The 19,807-nt window shown below is 45.5% G+C and overlaps 1 long non-coding RNA gene across 7 annotated transcripts in view; it reads left to right on the plus strand.

Moving 5' to 3' along the window:
- LOC308197130 overlaps positions 1 to 15,266 on the plus strand; it is a 31,464-nt gene extending 16,198 nt beyond the window's left edge. For 5 of the 7 annotated variants that reach the window (XR_013952603.1, XR_013952606.1, XR_013952607.1 and 2 more), the window contains 3 exons: positions 4,945 to 5,312; positions 6,479 to 6,635; positions 9,021 to 10,943. This is a non-coding gene — a long non-coding RNA (uncharacterized lncRNA). Of the gene's footprint in view, positions 1 to 4,944; positions 5,313 to 6,478; positions 6,636 to 9,020; positions 10,944 to 14,629 lie in introns of those variants that run through there. The other 2 variants (XR_013952604.1, XR_013952605.1) reach the window with 2 other exon arrangements.
- The last annotated feature ends 4,541 nt before the right edge of the window (positions 15,267 to 19,807 follow it).

Genomic DNA, 19,807 nt, shown 5'->3' on the forward strand with positions numbered 1-19,807 from the left:
CCCCCAAGGTTGTCCCACTGAGCTCCCCCTCCTCGGCCTCCTGGCTTCAGTGAGTTATATCCTAAATGTCCCAGCTGCAAAAATTATGGAAGTGCATTTTCTCCCGAAGCTTTAATTGCTAGGTGTTGGAAATATTGTGAAGTTCAGAAATGGTGTGTAACCATGATGCTTAGCCAAGTGTCACAGCAGCAAAAAGCTGAGCTGTGTTAGACCGTCTGCTGGGGCTCCTTTGCTGTGACTTCACAGCTTGCTCGGACCAGATGCTTTCTCCCCCTTTCTTCCTTCAGAGATACTTTGGCAGGCCAGTCCAAACACGAATATTAAATATTTTATGCACATGAAAACAGTACAAAGCAATTTTAGTAAAATAGAAGATCTTTTGGTTGGGAGTCGAGCAGGCTGTAAATGTCTGAGGATTAAGGATAATTTACACCCCTGGGACTAGCCACAGAGGATTACAGCCTCGTGGAACCATTTACCTTGAGAAAAATGACAAAATTTCCAAGGACTGATAGTTTCTTCAGAGAAGATTTGAAGCTTGGGCTGCACTTGTCTTGAGCTTATCCACTATCAATTCCAGTTCATACAAAGACATTTGCTCTGATTATTATTATATCCCTGCCCTTTCTTGCCCTTGAAGTATTGGCATTGTGGCTCTGAAGACAGATTCAATTAACAAACGGGATAGATGCTGACCTTTCTCAGATTGTTATTCTATCCTTGATTTGCTTTAGGGGAGAAATATTTCTTTCTTGTATAAATATGAAATAACAAATAAATAACCAAAAATTGATTTGTAGTTTCAAAAAAAAAAAAAGAGGGATGGGGGAGGAAAGAAATGAACTAGTCAAGCACGGACAGCGGTATTAGCTGAAGGGCTTCAGCACCTTGCACAGGGATTACTCACCAAGTACGCTGCTATCCATCACGATTACAGAGCTGGGGGATTTCTACAGTAGCTTTTTCCAGAGAATCAGGTAACTTAAGCAGCATAGCGCTTTTCACCTTTTTCTTGCCACTGTGACTGATTTTCTGCAGCCCAACGAGGAAATTTTCTCTTTGCTGCTTTTCCCGTGTTACAGATCTCAGCATCGCCCGTGGCTGCCGGGCTGGTAGGGCAGGGTGGCAGGGAAGGGACAGGGACAGGGACAGGGGCAGGATGGCGGTGCTTTGGGGCATCCCCCGTCTGAACCCCCATGGACGAGGCTCTGCTCTTCCTGAGGAAAGGTGAGTTTGGCCCTAGGGAGCTCACTGAACATGGGTGGTGATTTTTAGCAATCCTCCTCCTCTCCATATTCATCTGTCTGGCATCCATGTGTGACCAGGTCCAATGTCCCGGTGAAAGGACTTTTGTCTCACTTGTTTACCTTGGATCAGGCCCATAAACCCACAGTTATCCCAAAATTATTTTATTATATTTGGTGTTTATTCATTTTTTCCTAGTACAAACTGAAGTGGAGGTGGGAGCTGGGAATGCAGCTGCTCGCAGCTCTCGTGGTGGGTGAGGGAAGCACACGTTGCCTGGTGTGCTTCTTCAGCTTCAGCCACAAGCAAACAGTGGCTGGAATTAACTTGCTTTCTGCTCAACAAACACATCAAGGAAAAAACCTGCTTCATTTATATTCGCATTCCCCAAAATTTTATACTTCTTTTTTTTATACTTCTAAACAGCTTTCCTCCCCTCTCTGCTCCCGCCTCCCCATGCACAGACTTGGGAAAAGATCAAATAGTGCCTTATTTTTCCTTACCAATGATGTAATTTTCTTACAGTGTTAATTGTTAAGAAATTTTGGGATAAATCAGCGTGTAAAAAAAAAAAAAAAGGCAATTAATATTTTAATAGTACTAATTATTTTATAATTATAATTATGTAAAATATCATAATTATTTTAATGCTATCATGCTACAAGTATTAAATTTAAACCTTTTTAAATGCTAGTCCTGAATCTGTCACTTTTTCTCGGTCTACTACATTATTCTCTGGGTTGCTCCACTCACAGCTGCGAGTCAGTCTTGTTGCTGACTTGTATTATTTCTGCTATAGTTGAATTCTTCAGATTGGATTTAATTCCTGTTTTTAAAGTCACTGGGTTTGTGTTAGCCAGGTGGGTGCTACCCGACCTGCTTGTCCCACCCGTTTGGGGAGAAAGCTTTCCGCAGGACAGCTGGAGCCTACTGGCAGCGGGTCCCAATCTCGTGCTCAAGCCACAAGCCGAGAAAGGGAATTTGCATGGGTAGCCCGGAACAGTAAAATCAGAAAAGTCTTTGCTGGAACAGCAGAAGGAATTGGGTGTTCCGGATGCTGTTTGGCATACCGTTATGCTATGCACTCACAGGGCCACTCCTTTCTGAAGTGTTATGAAACGTTTCTTACTAATATAGGAAGCGCAGTAACCACCCTTCCACCTTCTGATGCCTCTTGTCCTTGGACAGGCCAATGCTTATTCTTAAATAAACTCCCTCTCACGAGGCTGATGGTGGCAGCTGGATGTGGCGGGGGGGTGTGGAGCCCCCTGCCACCCTCTGTGGGGCCGGGGGCTGAGGCTGCAGCCCCGTGGGGCCAGCTGGGCGCTGAGCCTTGGGACTGGCAGGGCTCTGCTGTGCTCACGGGCTGCCGGAGACCCCACGCATGAACCCAACGGCTCCTTGCATCCTCCGCACGCCGAAAGGCAGCGTGACAGATGTGTACTTGTACTATTTATATCAATTATAACGCCGAGATGATATTTGTTTGGCGTGCTGCTGAAAACCTATTGATCACCTAGTTTTTAACTTGATGCAGACAGCCGTACAGATTTGATTTATAAAACAGATTTATTTTCTGTTTTGACAGAAACTGCAGACTTTTCTGCATAACTTATTAAAGTACAGATTAAAAGTGACGTGTTGATTTGTTACTAACTTTGAGGATTTCTTTCTATGCTGTTTGCCTCCAGCATTAAGCAGTCCACGGAACATGCAGCTCATATATGAATCCATCTCTTTATCTTTATTTTTAAGTCTCGGGCCTCATTCTGATGTTATGCATGCTGCATTCAACCAGCAAAAAGGTAAACAGAAAGACTGAATTTATGCCAGTAAGTCACAATAATCTGTTCAATGGCAAAATATTTAATCATGTTGAAATTGGAGGCCAGGTCCTCCCACATGGCTTTATTTTGGCATTGCAAAATGCACATTTTTTAAAGGTCAGAGCTTCTGATTTCCATATTCTCCTGTTTCTTTTTTTTTTTTCTTTTTTTCCCCCCTGATAATTCAGTTCATTTGAATAGTGTGTTATCTAATATTTCACTACCAGGACTTCTGACCTTTTCAGCATTACTTTTCCTCCGTAAATGAGCTGTCCTTACCGCGCATTATTCCATATGCACACCCTCATATACCCAATTGTGGCCACATGAGAGGAAGAGTCAGGTGGCAGAGGGGTGCCAGGAGGAGGAGGAGGTGGCCGCACACCCACATGCATCGGCACTGCCCCGAGCTCTGCCCGTGTGCTCCAAGGTTCTGCAGCGTAACTGCAAGTGCAATTCTTCACTCAGGTTACACAGCTGAGCTCCTCCAGGCTATGAACGTGGCAGAATCCAAAGCAGACTCAGTCTTTGTGCAGTGGTTTTCCTCCCTGCTTTGCCAGCTGTAACAGCTGCTGAACTGCTGGATAGGGGCTGGTGAAAATCCAGCTCAGTTTCTCACTTGAGGAGCTCACAAAGGAATATGACTAAAAGCCTTGATCTTACATAAACTGCAAGTCAGTCTTGTGTAAATAGCGATATTAGGGCTCAGTAATACAATCAAACAGCCACAAGTCACTGGGGCAGTGAAAAAAATCCGGGAGTTTAAAGCACCTTCATTATTATTTATTGAGTATTAAAGTTGTAGGCACATTAGGAATATAAATGGATACACAAATGATCTAATTTACAATCGTTGTACACAGCCATCTATAATGGTTTTCTCTTTTAGAAAGGCAGATAACATTATTTTTTTCATTGTTTATCTTTCAGCAAGTCATTTTATTACTTACAATTTTAGTCAGTGATCATACGTTCAGTAAGAATGGTATGGAGCAAAGATATTAGATAACGCTTTGCTTTTTAGCCATACCTCGGCTTGTGTTTCCAGTTCCCTCCAGCGGCAGCCCGGGCCTGCTCCGACGCCTCTCGGCGGCACGGTTCCCACCGCCAGGCGCTGCCAAGCTGCCCGCTTCGCGCTGCGCGCACCCTTGGGCCGGCACACGGCGCGTCAGGCAAAATGCTGATGTGAAGCTAAATGGAAAGATTTTCCTTTCCGTTTACCATTTCGCGTTCAACCCAACAGAGTTAACGGCAATGTCATTGTCGTCTATTCGGTCTGAACAATAAATAAGAAGCCGTTGAAGAAGGGGGTGCTGCCCGCAGCTGACCTCTCTTTGTGTCACCGGGGAGCAGGAAGCCTGACTGACAACAGAGGCCGTGTCTGCAACGTCCTGCTTCCCAGAGCAGGGATGCTTCGGTGCATGTTTCTTCGGTGCCAGGGAGACCAACCTCCAGTGCTAAGGCACGGTCTGCTCTGAAATCCAGCTCCACTCCAACCTGCAGAAGTAAATCTGGATGCGGGAGCTCCCTCAGGATTTTTGCTCCTGGTGATTCCGCTCTCAGACAGCTGGAAAAGAGAAGAAAGAGAAGAATCCCAACTTCTTTTTTTCTTTTTCTTTTTTTTTTCCCCCATTGTGTAAGTATACAGATGTGCTCTAGGATCAGGTAGACGTTTTGTGAAGGCTCAGGTGCAGTTTCTGTACTGAAGCAGTGTGTTCTTTCTTGTCAAGGCACAAACCTTTGATTTTAAGGAAATTGCCAGTTCATTTTCTGTTTCTTTTTAGAGACCCTCAAAAAAACCCCCCTTTTTCAGTGCAGTTCCAACCTCCTGATTTTCAGACGCTAATGTCTCTTCTCTCCCATCTGCCTCCAGCCCCTTGCTGCCGGCACCGCCCAGGAAGGCCACGCTGGAGCTTTGATCCAGGGCTGCGCTATCCAACCCCTCCGTGTTTCAGGCACTGAATGTCAAGAATTGCCATCCCGATGAAGTCCTGGGCAGGCTGGAGGAGCCCCATTCCATCGTTCTTCAGCATCCTGTCTCTGGGAGGTGAAGAGGTGCCGTTGTGATCTGCAAAAGCTCAGGCAGAGCGTCTCTGCCGCGAGAGGCGCAGCTGGGGAAGGCTGCCGGGGAGCTGGGCGCAGCAGGGGCTGCCCGAATCCCCAGAACCTGGGGGGCTCTGTCAGATTTCCTCATCATCTGGCACCTGTGGAGTATTCTTATCAGCAGTACAGTATAACAGCGTATGATTTTATCATTTTCTTCGCTGTTTTTCCTCCCCTCTTTCCCCCAGATTAGGGAACTGTTCACATCTGTCTCCTTGGGATTTCCGCCGGTCTCTGAAGTAGCGAAAAAGGCATTAACAGAAATTAGAGACAGAAATAACAATTATTTATAGATTGTATAAACTATCCTTTAGAAAACAGACAGTAAATTGCATTTAAGTGATTTTTCATTTCTCAGATGTAAAAGAAGGTGTGTAACCCTTATAGGTATCAAGGTGAACATTCTTAGACCAAAATGACTGACGCTGCAGTCCTTTCACAAATGTTATGTGTTTCCTGACGAATGAATATGAGCAGAAAAGAAAATTAGAAATTTGACAACCTAGCACAAGGAGTGTTAATTTTCTACAGTTTTATCATTTACTTGCAGAATAACTTAATATATCTTTATCGCTCCTTCTCCTATCAAAGCTCTATAGACTCTAATATTCTACTCAGTGAACTGAAATATCTCTCAATATAAAGCCATCTTCATCTAAAAGCATGGGGAACCATTACGGTATATTGTTATGTACACTAGTATTACCTAAGGAAACATTTAAAGGTTGGGAAAACAGATATTTTTAGAGAGTGGAAAACAAAGCTTCTAAATTAAAATTACACTTTTTCTTGATTTAATTCGATACTGTATTTCATCTTCTAACAAAATCCTTAGACATGGATGGGGTAATCCTTTAATGGCGAACAAAGAAAAGAAAATTTTTGTGTGGTGTGGGCACAACCTGTGCTGCTCTGCCTCAGGGTGTGCAGGATGGGACCCCGGGCCCCCAACACCTCCATGGCCACCCCCACAGCGCAGGCACCACCCGTGGGTGCCCGCTGCACCCTTGGGCTGCCTCCGAGAAGCAGGGTCTGGGGCTCGGCACAGCGGGCGAGGCGGTTCTCGAGCTCTTTGATAACCTTGCCGTTGGGCTGCTTTGCAGAATAAACCTTGCACACGGGTAAATGGCTGCTGAGCCCCGGGCAAAGGTGAGGCAGGCTGGCCCGTGCGTGGCCGACATCTCACCTCCCAGCCCTGACCTGACCCCAGCACGCACCGGGAGGGGGCTGTGGGAGGAGAAGCAGTTAGCTGGAATGAAAAATACACAAGGAGCTGCCTCGTAATTTTTTTTTTTTTTACCAAGTTTGCAGTTTCTTGCTTGAACGCTGGTATCAGACCTACCCACCTCCTCGCTGACCTGTGCTCCGTACCGGCCATCCTTTGTGCAGGAGGTGCGACCCAGGACAGCTGCATCTCCAGGAACGTGGACAGGCAAAGAGAGGAGACCTCCGTGGTGCAAGGTGAGATTCGTGTGCTTGTCTTCACCGCGAACTCAAGGAGCAGGAAACGAGCAAAAAGTTATGAATGCTGCAGATGGTAGGAAACAGAGCATCTTTGGTGGGAGGCAGGGGCGGTGTTACTGTTTGCATTTGAATTCTGCTGCCTGTGATAACGTCGTGCACGTTCCTCTCATCCTCATTTTATTCCAGTTCATACATTTCCCAGTTTTTTGGGTCATTGAGTTTGTTCATGAGTTTAACAACAGCCAGTGCCATGTGCACTGTAAATATGAGAACTCTGCAGAGCAGATAGCTATGGTGCGAGACTGCTCATATAATGCAAATATGCTTATTGCTGTTGGAGTTTCAGCCAGGGAGAAGTCCAGAAATTACCATTTTGAGAAATGTTTTTTATTTTTTTCCCTCATATTATTTACAGTGCACAGCTCACTGATGAAAACTGTTAGGGCTGAAATTGCTAAAGGAACTGAACCTCAAATATGTTTGAAGTCATTCCCGAAATGAAGCAGAGAGCACTTGTAATAAAAATAATACGTTCATCGTAAAGCACTTTCTGGAAAACACATTGTTATTTGACAATACTACAGAAAGCACGTGCAGAAAATGTTGGTATTCACGCTCACAGCTGATTTAATATCAGCATTTTCTATTTTATGCCATATTTACATGAAGGATTGTAAATGGGGGCGTGTGTCCGTCCGTCCAGCCTGGTTGTCAGCATGGACGTGGGGGAGAGCCCCACCGGTTGATCCCTGTAGGTGGGTGCCGCCGCTGTGCCTGGGCACTGGAGTGCAGCACCGGGTGCCCTGGGAGTAGGCATGGCATGGCACAGCACAGGGTGGCATGGCATGGCACAGGGCGGCTGGCAAGCCGAGCGGTCATCTGACACTTTTCTTGTCTGCACGCTGCCTCAGTTTCTCCCCTCTGTTAGAGACAGAACCACACACACGCATTGCAATTACTCAGCGTAGGGACGTATTGAAAACCAACTGAAATGTCGGGAAAGTGTTGACTGGGAAGCTCTGAAAACACCACGTCTCACTGGAATGTAGAATGTCAATTATTATAAATATATGGGCTTTTAAAGATTTAAAATTTAGTACATACAAATATTTTATGTGCTGGGAATTAATTTTATTTTGCTGTGTGCAATGCAGTAGGTGTACCTGCAGCAATACATTAGCAGAGCGTTAAAGCGGAGGAGCCATTTAAGTGGACATGACTCTAACTGCTCAGGTGGATGATTTGAAGTTCTCATTTTTAACATGCCTTAAACCACTGAAGTGTGCTTGAAATTAAGATATTTATTAGTCCTCTGCTTTCAGAATGAGGTACTTACCATCAGCCATCCAATAATGGAAAAGCAACAGAAATGGCCAATTAGAAGCCCAAGACAGATGACATAAAACTTGCAGACAAACAAGCTCTCGACTAAAGAACCGCACACGGGTCCCAGCGCAGACCAGCATCATTTTTCCTGGCAGACAAGGACCTGTAAGGGCACACACCTAATGTCACACAGAGCTGACAGTTTAAATTCCTTACTTGCCATTGGCACACGGGTGGGACAAAGCCTTTGGCCGTGCTGTGTTGGCGTAACTGCTCCCAGCACCCGGCGCCTTTGCTAGGGCAGCAGTTCTCCTGCACACGTACGTCCTGTGGGACCACCTGGGTATGTGGAATTATGCCTGCCATTTCCTAATGCTGGGGCAAAAACGCTCAACGCGCTGCCCCAGTACGTTGCTTACCCCAGTGCCAGAGGTGGAGCTGTCCAGCTGCCCGCAGGGTGCCGCCGCCACCCAGAGCCTCCGAGTGCCCCGGCACGTCCTGGTGGGGGGGCCGGCCCCTGCCCCAGCGCTGCCCTGTACAACCTGCAGTGAGAAGTGCCGTGCTGCGGGAACCGGCACCCACTGTTATCTCGCCGCTTCTATTGAATGCATATTATTGAATTTAATCAGTGAAATGAATTTGCTAATGGACTTGTTAATAAGCTTGCCATATCTAATGTTGATCATTTCTTCTGTTCCTTTTTTTATTTTTTTTTTTTGGAATGAGAAAAAAGAAAGCTGATGCTGCTACTGTTTGGCAGAATATATATATTTTTTTCTTGGAAGCGAAATCTCTTTTAAAAAGTATTTTATAGTAAACTCGAAGTTGCTTGTTAGAAATGGATAAGCTGATGGATTTCATCCTCATTCTGCCAGCAGATCCCTAACGTCCAATTTGTAGATAAAATAGTCCAACAATCCCCTTGATGTGCTGACAAAGCGTAGGGCTGGGCTTGGTTGAATGCAGGGCCAAAAGTTATAGAAAACAGTTGTTGAGAACATGAGGTTTTCAGACAAAATACTGTGGTCAAAATATTTCCTCCCCTCCTGTCTCCAGGTCTATAAAGTCTTCAGAAACGAGCCGGTTCCCACCCACCAGCAGGAGCTGGGAACTCCGGTGTAGCCCCAGAGGTGGCAGTGGAAAGGCGGTGGGTGAGGCTGGCAACCTTTGGGCTGTGTTTGCTCACCTTCAGCTGTCCCGGGAGGGCTGTATAAAGTGCTGCGGGCTTTTTCGTATGCAGTGGACAGCTGTCGTTATTTATGACTCCCTTTTCTAACATTATAAGGCTTCAGCCTTACACATCATAAAGCTCAAATTAAAATGTGTCCCTCTGAGCTTTCACATTGTGCATGCAAACACCGTAAAGTGGCGTGGAAGATGAGCAATGACAGCATACTGCGTTCTGCATCACGCTTAATGGTAACCCAGAGTGCATCCTGACAGGTTTTATCTCCCGTTGTACATATAACATTCTGAAGAGCATCCTTTAATGTTCCTTTGCACCAGATTAGTTTAGATTAGGATCTACAGAAATGTTAAAGGTGGTCGATATCTATATGCTCCTGGTGCTCCCGACACAACGGAAAAATACTTCCCGCTGGTTGTGGTAGAATTTGAGATAACTCACCTTCGGTGAGACAGGTGACTTCTCATCTCGACGCCCGTTGCTCCTCTTCTCTCCCCTTGTTCCGCCGAGGAAGCAGCAGAGATGCAACGGCGCTGAGACCTCTTCTGGCGGGCGCTAATTCTGGGGTGAAGGAAGAGGTGCTGCAGGCTGTCAGGTTGTCAGCGGCGGGGTCCTCGTGGGGAATATCTTGCTCATTTGTGTCACCGAGCTTCATGGTGAGCAGCAGGGGTGTAGGAGGCGGCAGCATGGCAAAGCAAGTGTCCCTGAGGAGGGGCAGTTCACACGGTATCACACAGTACCAGAGGTGCATAATGAACCCACAGGCATTCCCCCGGGTGGATATTAGATTAACTCCTACAGGTGAAAATGCTGACCTTGGTCACGCACCCGTGCGCTTAAGCAATGCACTATACCCTTAGCTCTGCCTCTGCTCCCTGATGCAGGTTCAAGAAGATGAGGGTGAGGAAGAGGATGCTGGGGGGGGGATTCCCTGCCCTGTCTGGTGACACCTCATTGAGCAATGTGCTGTGAAGGCCACAGCGAGTGTGAATTGCATCGTACCGCAAAGGTAATCGTGTGCACCTGCCCGCATTTTCCCGGCACACCAAAAACCCCAGTGAGCAGCTGCACTTCCGTGGGGACGGCGTTGGGAGCGGGGTTTCTGCGGCATTCCCCGGGCCACCTCTGCCGTGCAGAGGGACGTGGGTGCTGACAGCAAGCAGCACGGAAAGCAGCCCCCGCGGCTCTCACACTTGTTGGGCTGCTCTGGTACTTTAAGTGGATGTCTTCAGTTGGAATGTGCAGGGAAAATGGAGACGTTCAGGAAAGAAAAGAGGAACTGGGCACTGGGAGACAAAAGACTTATCACCTTGCAAGAAAGGGATGAATATTGAAGGAGAAGAGGAGATAGATTGGGAGCTCATTTTGAAGGTTAAGATGGTTTTCCTTTTTCTTTTGTTTCTCCCCCATTCATTTAAATGAGAATTGCACAGAATAATAATCTACTTGTTTTGTCTGTGTGATAATTGCACTGATAATTTACTATGATTTAAATAATCAAATTCAGAGTTTTGTATGTCAGAGACTGAAAAAGGGCTTTCTTTAATCTCCGAAGATGCATATTCATGACACCATTATATATATAGCTAAAGAAATTACAGTACCATTGTCTGCTTCAAACAAGTCATTCATTCCCTGCTCTTTAAAAGACAGATGAAACAGTCAAAACACAAGATGATTGATTTGTACTTTCAAAGTTCACCTCCTCTCACCTTGGTAATGGATTTCTTTATCTATCAGCAGCTATCTTCGTCATTTAGTGCCTGTCCAGTGCAACCTATACTCAGGTTTAAGTGCTGTGTCAAGCAAATTTGTGCCTTGGCGCTTTCTGCCATCTCCAACTCACGCTTTGCTCTTGCAGCAGAACAGCGTGCTCCCCCTGTGCGCTGTGCCTTGCGAGTTGTCTGTGCGAAATGCTGAGCTCGGGACAGAGCCGGGGCTGCTGCTGCCTGCCTGGGACGCGAGACCCGGGGACGACCCCGCAGCCCTATGCACACCCCGGCTCCCCACCCGCCCCTTCTTGTGGCTGGGCTTCAGCTGGAAGACGCGGGAGTCTCGTTTCCTATGCGTCTGTTCATTTTCTAGCATGGTATATCCTATACCTGTATTTTCTTGATTGTGTTGTGTGCTGTTGGAGCTATGGATAATCATAAATGAAGGAAAATGATGGCTGTAAAAGCTGATGCCAGAATGGCCCCACTGAAGCCTGTGGGGTCTGGGCCGGGGCTGCGTGTACATGACGAGGCTCACAGGAGACCTCCCTGCAGTGCACAAGATAAGGAACCCATGATAAGGAGCATCTCAGATTTTTATAACAGTCTATTTTTGCACTGGATTTGAACAATTACTGCATTTAGCTAATTTATTGTACCAGATAATGAAAATACATTAAGAGGCATCTTTATGGAACAGCATTTGCCTTTGAAGCATAGAAGAAGTGTATTCTAGAAATATGAATACTAAAATAGCAAAGGTCAAATATCTGTACTTTGTCAACTTTAAAATTTAATCTGTCATATATTACCGTGCATTAATACTAAAATACATTTGTTAACGGTGATAGCCACAGGATAACAACTGATATCTATGGGTGAGACAGAGAATTTCCTAACATTAAAGCCTGGCCTTCCTGGCCTCTGTGGCACTGCTAGGGCACAACTGTTTTGAAACCCAGAGCATAATGTGGGGAAAGTTTCAAGGCACATAGGAAAATAAAAGTATTTTGAATATGAAGATAAAATATTGAAATCAGTTGAACCAGACACAGACTAAGGTGTCATGTTTAAGATGAGACAGAAGAATCCCGCTGAGAAAATTAGATGGTAGAGACGGGTGCATTGTTTAATGCAAGTTCCCTAGTTAGCTATTTTTTCATTCTTCTGTTCACAAAATGCCTTGAAAGTATTCGTGGTTTTTCCCAATTATATGTGCTGTCTTTGTAGATAGCTTGCTTGTATGAGCCAAGAGGTTCTTGCTGCCTCCTGGATCTGACGTGCCATTTGGTGCCGATTTTTCTTTCTAGCCATTGGAAGGATGTAAAATTTAGGCTTCCTGCATGAGCAGTTTTACATACACATTCAAAATGTATTCACTATTATTGTTATTTAATGTTTTCATATACCAATGCTAGATAAGAATTGGATTAAAATTCAAATAAAAGAAACAGAATTAAAACATGTTTTCATAAGAATGGATAATTTATGCATTGATAGAAACCTTTGCAGTATAACTGAAATAACAGCGGGAGGGGAGTGGATAAATTATTTATTCTCCATGCATATATCAATATATTTTTTCATATGTATTACTGAGCTGAGCATGGAAAAGCTTTTGCTAGGTTCTTTCTTTTGTACATAATTCCTTTTCAAACTGGAACCAAAGCTTTTCCACTTTGGTGAGTTTGCTGCAGCAGGGACTGCTGAAATACAGGCAATCTCACTTGTGTCTTTCTTTCTTTCTTTCTTAGCCTTAGTAGAAAAGGAGGACATGAAATTTATTGCACAGAGCAAAGCCTTATTTGTACCTCTGGCCAAGCAGTCTATTGTCATTGTGCTGGATTTATAGTTAAACTGATGTTTAATCCCTGGAGAATTTAGTCTGTTTGCTGTGAAGTCTGAGATAATGTAGAGCAGTTCCTAAGTGTGCAATTCATTTTTAACTTTATTATTATTATTACTTATGGGGAAATATTTCTTAAAAAATTTGGCGGTAGAAATGAAAAGAATTAGATTTTTTCTCCCATTTTATCCAAGACAATTAGTTACTTAATTACCGAACATGACTTCTAGCCATGGTTGTGATGAGATATGAGTTTCCATTTTTTTCAGACTCAGCCATCAAAGACTTTTAGAAGATGCTTTTTATCAGGAAAAAATTCCTCCAGTGGACAAATACCTTGCAGCCTGTAGATTGCGCTTGGAAACAAGCTGTTATTATTTCTCACTTACTCACCCTCTCCCTCCCTAAGAGCAGAAGCTACCCCCAGGTTAGCTTTCTGTACTTCGCAGAACATTTATGGGAATGGAAAAAGGTATTTTCTGTCCAGAAACCTTGCACATAAGCAGCAGTCCACTGTGTTCAGATCAGTGATGATCTTGCTATTTACTGCTCGTGCCCTGGCTCTAAGCAACGCTTTCTGTACGCTCCATGGTTTAGAGCTTAATTCTCCCTGAAGGTCCTGCCTGGCTCTGGACAATGTCTTCCGGCCCTTCATCAGGATCTCTCTTCCCATTTCTACTCTCCATTTATTCTGAGGTCCTTTAAATTTCATTTTATATGTTAAAAATGCAAACTGCCACCTGGGTCTTCACGTGCTGCCATTGACGCGGGTATCGGTAGCTGTTCGCCTCTGGCCAGGCTTCTGCTGCCTTGTGATCTTCTGAGCAAAGCAGCTCCGCTGCGAGCAACTCGTCGTAATTCATCATTTTTTACATGCAAAAGTCAAAGCCCCCTTATCGCAGGGAGGCAAGGAGAGTGCCACGGGGACTTGGCAACGATCCGGCTCACATCTGGAAAAGCAGGGAAAGCCTGTCCAACAAGAGAGGCGGTGCCCTAGGGAAGGAAAGTGTGCTGTTTAGAAAAAGAAGCATCAGCATTAGATTCGCCTGTATATTTTATCTTCAGTTCTCATCATTTATGGTTATGCAAGCAGTAATGTTTGGTTTGAAAAGATAAATATTCAGTGAAAGTACTGAACAGTTTTACTGCATTTTTAAAGTTACGGCATTGACAAGAACAAGAGGTCCGTAACTAGCTCTGGTTTTGGGAAACTAGAATGGTTGTCACCGGTCACACCACTGGATTTTCCCTTCATGCCAGTGTGTGAGACAGATACAAAATCCAGGTGATGTCTAGAAGCAGAGGACCAAAACACTTTTGGTGCATATAAAATGCATTTACACACAGGTAAATGTGTAATTTTGTGTATTTTATTTTTTAAATTTTATTATATTATATTTTTAATTTAAAAGTTTAATATATTATATTATGTTATATTTTTTAATTTAAAAAATATAAATTTTAAATTTGTGTATAAAATGTGAAAAAAAAATGAAAAAAAAAACGAAAACCATATGCTACACGTCCGCCTGTGTTGAGATGGGTTTCAACCAAGAGTTGATTCCCAGCCTTGCCCCCAGCTCCCAGGCACGAGCTTCTGCATTTTAAGGGTGTAAAACCCCGCTGGTGGGGCCTGGGAAGTGCCGCACGGGGTCAGGCACATGGTGCCCCTAGGGAGGTGTCCCCCAGCTGTGCACGAGATCGGGCAGGAGGCGGCCAGGTCCGGCCTGCCTGCACCGAGGGGCCCCTCCGTCCTGTCCTCACGAGGGGATTTGCCCCAAACCCCAGTGAAAGGTGTTTTAACCCTGTTTCATGTGCTATAGGCAGCATTTTTCAATAAGTTTTTACTTATTTTAAAGCCCCAAAGAAGTAAAGCCAAGAGAACGCTGAACGTTTTCAAAGACATGTTACTCTTTTCCAGGCTAGCAGCTGGCTATTGCTTGAGGCATGGCATCGAGGCGACGTTCTCAGCACGATAACACGCAATAGGGATGGCGATGTGAACTGGTAGGTTTCGTTCAGAAAAAGGCGTATTTGGACGTCGTGCTCTAAGGCACAAGGCCGGGCCGTTTGCCTGCCCAGCGGCACCAAGGAGCCCATGGCTCCAGCAGGGCTCAGCACCACGTCCCTGGGGGCTGCTTCCAGCCCAGCCTGGGTGCCGTGCAGGAAACCCTGCGTGGTAAGGACCAAACCTGTGCCAGCGATGTGCCAACAGTACCTTAAGGCAGTTGGCAGTTCTTCAGGAGTGTTTGTGGGCACACCCGAGCTGTGAAATCGCTGCCCCCAAGTCGCTAGTCCCTTAGGGACTGTAACGAGAGCAGAGCTGGATCGATCCTTCTCACCTCAGGGGAAAAACACTTCCAGAAGTTTCACTTCTTATCGCAGCTGCTAGGTCTTATTTTCTGAGCAAGTTCAGTGAAGTTCAAACAAGCTCAGCTTCTTCCGTAGCTTGAAACTGCTCTGATAAAGCAGCAGATCACAAGACAAAATCTTCATGGTGACAGCAACTGGTACAAAACTTGGATGTGTTGAAATCTGTCAATAATACTAAGGACTGTTTTTTTCCCCCCTGATGTCTGGATGTCAAAGTTAATATTAATTACATTTAAATAATTAATTACGGATTTAGGGCTTCCCAAATCACTGGAAAGGCTTTCATACAAGCAAATAACATCGAACTATAATATTTTTTGGCATGTCACTGCGTAATAAAACTCTAAAGGCAGATGCACGTTTGCGGGCGCTGTCAGAGGGTGCCATTTCTCATCATGCACATTTGCATCACTGAACTCTCATTCACCTGCGCTCCTCTGGTGATTGATGGTGGCGGCGGCTGCAGATGAAGCAAATGGCTATAGCTGGCACTGTCCATCAGCAGGTGTTAAACTGCATTGCCTGGAAGTGCTGTGAGTCAGGACTTTGGTTTCTGAAGTACCAAAATTAATGTTTCTTTTGGTTAGCTGATGAGAGCTTCGAATTTAATTAATTTCCTGTCACACCAAACAGCACTTGCAGAAGAGGAAATAGTGGGGAAAAGCAGATGAAGTTCAGGTAAAAGATGCATTAATTAAAAGCTCAATTTGCAGTGATCGTATTTCTCTCCTCTCTTCAGATTTCCTGTTTACCTCATTTATAATAAGTAAAGCCTAAGTCTGCCATGGTATTACCTTAGAATAGAAAACTCCATAAAATCAGATGGCTACACCAATATACCTGTTCTCAAGGTAATACTGTGACAGTGCCTCAGAACTGCAAACCCAACAGCTGAGAAATGTGTATTAAGCAACCATTTACATGAAGCAGTCTTCACGTAATGCACTTCACGACAGTGCTGCAATGTCCTTCTGTTTTTAGGCCAGCAAGTGTGCATGCAGATAGAAGTTAAAGCCTGCTGGAGCTGATGGAGCACTGAGGTGTTTCTGCCCGGGTACCCATGCTGAAGCCACTGCGCGCACATTGGAAATGGGGGGAAGGGAACGAGATTGAAATCTTAAGCAACTGAAGATAGGCATATGAAGAGAAAAGTAGTGGTGATGTTCGGCTGAGATTCGGAATTGCACATGCAGGTTATCTGCCTGTGTGTTTGTACAATGTGAAAAAACCCAGTGATGGCTGAATTCCTCATTTCGAGAAGTGTGTTATTCCCTAGCAGAGCACCTTGCCCCAAATACCCTGGAAGGCTTAAAACCTGATACATCTTCTTAATGTGTTGCAGAAGAAAGTCTCTCTCTGGGAATATTAGGGACTTTACAAGTGGAGAAAATAATTTCTGTTTTCCCTAAGTAATGCTGTGTATAGTGCGAGTCTAATTTTAGATTCCCTCTGTTGCCTCTAAATCTTTGCTCTCTGTCTTTCCCAGCTTGATAGAAGGGCATATTTAATTACCAGGAGCTGCGTTTGTATGGACAGATCTTTCAACAACAAAGCATATGTCTTTTAGTTTTGTAATTGTAGAAATCCCATTTCTAATCTCTGAGTAACTGAACACATAAACTTTATCTGCAGCATGCATTTGAAGCTGGTGATCTAAAGCAGGCGTAGGGAGGCAGCTGCCTAGCTGGGAGGTGTGTGTATGTATGTGTTTATAGACAGATATTCCACCTAAGTTTTCTCTTCAGCTCCTAAAATATTAGGCAAAACTTTGCCCCCAATAGGCTGGTGAGTTATATTCTTCATTAATGTTTGCAGGTTTTCCTTTGGGGAATTTCCTGAAACACATTCTTTCCCACCAGCAAATGCACCTGTGTGGTGCCCTGGGCTCCACCAGCATCCGGGAGTCCTCCAGGGGGCCTGGGGCTGTGCTCTGTCCCCGAGGTCTTCATTTCAGAGGGCTCAAAGCAGACACTGCCGTGCCCCAGCACACACTCCAAAGCTGTAGTGTTGCACCTCTCGTGTGCACACCTCGATGCAGCTCCCGTTGGTTTCTTCTTCGAAGAAAGTCTGAGTCAGTCTGTGCAAGACAAATGAGATGTGAGGGAGAATTTGTTCTTTATCAGCCTTTTTCAGTGATCAGACTTCAGATGTGAGCGGCTCCTTTTCTTTTCATCTGTCTGTCATAACAGAGGAGACGCTAAGGAAATCCATTTGTTCTGTTCAAGCACTGAAAGTGAGATGCCTGCATGGCTTCTGCAGCTGCAGGTTACTCCTCCCTAATCTAGTGGCGATTTTACAGCATGTCTAGACACAGTGCATAAACCAGATATAAAACACTTGATATAACTATTTAGGCTGCCAGAATATTCCCAGAAAACCTTGCAAGAGGCTGGTAAGGAACTGAGCAGTACTGGGGCAGGAGGTGCGGCGCTTTGACACCTGCAGAGACAGAGAGCAGAGGAGGAGCAAGCTCACCAGAGGCTGCCAGCGTGGGACCCCAGGTCCGTGGTATTCAACACATCCTTAATTCCTGGGGAAGCAGCAGAGCGTGCCCGCAGCGTGCTATTTCAGCTAGTCAGCTGGAGGGGCAGTCTGAGGGAAACTTCCAAAGGATCTAATAAAGGTGGGAGAGAGTGCAGCAGCGTAACAGATGGATTGCTCTGCTGACATGCAAAACAATGCGCATTAGAAGGAATGGTATGAACTGTGACTCACTGGTGGGTTCTAAATTAACTTCAAAAAGTCATGAAAAAGACACGGGCATCACTGTGGAGAGTTAATAAAAGTATCTGCTGAGTAGGCAGCAGTTTGCATAAAAGGACAAGCAAAATGTTTGGTTGTTTAAAGCCTTGGAACAGAAAGTGTAACTGAAACGTGATGATGCCACCATGCACATAAGTGATATTGCCTTGCTTCAAACACTGGGCATTTATGGTCCTGCTCTTGTATACAACATAGTGGGAAAGAAAAGGCACGCTAGTGAGAGCAGCTAGAGCCACAAGAGGAAAAGACTGTAAAAACATGTGAAAGCCTGGGGCTTCGCTCACCCTGCGTGAGCTCAGCCTGACCCGAGCCGCTTGGTGTCCTCTCCAGGCTGTGAGCGACCTTGCAGTGATAGAAATTGTGCTAAACATGAAGCAATTCCTACTGGCACAAAACAATCCAGTCATCAACTTTTCTAACGCTTACATGGCAAGCTTTTACACTTTCATTCTTATTATATGCTGCTGAAGTGTAAGCTTGTTTTGAAAAGTCAACAAATGGCACCTCTGGACCAACGTCCTGCTCGCAGCAGGCCCGAAGCCAGGTCGTGCTGCTCAGGGCCTGCTCAGACAGGTCTGGATTATCCTGCAGGTACTGCAGGCCAGCAGTCCCCATAGCAGGGTCATTATTGTTCTGTTAAGAAGCAGATCTTCATTCCATAGCTTTATTTTACTCCGGCAGTCCCTCTTGCTTTCCTGGAGCCTCCTGCGGCGGGCTGGAGGAGGCCAAGCTGCAGATCCAGCAGCAAGTCTTCATTTCAAATGGAAGGGGACGTCTGATACGCCCACTGAAGTGTATTACAGACAAGTATTTAAAAGGCGTTTCTGCTATCAGAGCACATACTTAATATCTGATGAAAGAGAGGAAGAGAAGTGTATGAGCAGTACAAAGGAGCTTTTAAGCACACGTCCTTTCATCAAACCCGCGGCACGGGGCTGTGCCCGCCTGGCAAGGCGAGCCCTTGTCTTTGTGTCTTGTCACATTAGAGGAGTAGGAAGACGTTTGATCTGCTGCTGATCTTGGGGAAGATTATCAGGAGATCAAGAAGTTTCTGCCATCTGCTCACTGGGCCAGCTCAATCCCTTCTCCCTGTAGCTGTTCTGGCTTTTTTCCTAATGACGGCCACCTCGTTAAGATCTGACGTCTCCTCAGTGATGCGGGCACAGCTTCGCATCTCACGCTGTGCCACAACCAGCTTAACATCGTCAACATCTAATAAATCAGGAGGAGCAGAAGGCAAAGAAAGGGGTTGGATGTGAGAATTCCTCCCAGTTACGGTCTCCTTCTAGTCTCAAGCAGTGAATGGTTCACGCTGGGGATGATGAGGTGCTTTATTCCTTCCTGAAGGGCTTTGGCTGCTGTGGCACTGCATTTTCTACCACCTTCCATGTGGCCCAGTGCTCCTCCCAGCGCGGCTGCACCCAGCCTGGGCTGTGCTTAGCTGCTTCTCTCTGAGGGTTTTCCAGTGGCAGGACTGAGCCCGCCCTTGTCCCCTGATCCCCCCCAGACCCCTCAGGCACCATGCTGCTGCCTCTCAGTCTCTGGGATCTCCATCCTGCACTGCTCTTCTCCGTGCTTTTCAACCCTGCAAGCCAGCCTGCTCTCTTTTCCTCCTTAAGCAGCCTGTACCCAGCACTCTGCCTAATTTAACCCTCTGCTCATCCCAGGGCTTTGCCGTCTGGTCATTAAGATTTCACTCTGTTTCTGCTCTTTTGGTCCTTTCCAGTCTCTCTGTGCACAAATTTTTAGAAAACTCAGGCAGGGTCATCACCTTTAAGCACCCTATGGTAATGCTGATGACCTCCTCGGCAGTAACATGGAGGTCTAGGCAGCCTGCAGAGCTTCCCAACACACCTGAAGTCCTCTTCTGCATATCTTTGCTTCATTTCCATCATTGTGATAAATAAAATTTAAAATGCTTAGCAAGAAAAATGGAGAAACAGACTTTTGGAGACCATTTAAC

Source organism: Anser brachyrhynchus (genome assembly GCF_964034855.1).
Source record: "Anser brachyrhynchus genome assembly, chromosome: 6".
NCBI lineage: Eukaryota > Metazoa > Chordata > Aves > Anseriformes > Anatidae > Anser > Anser brachyrhynchus.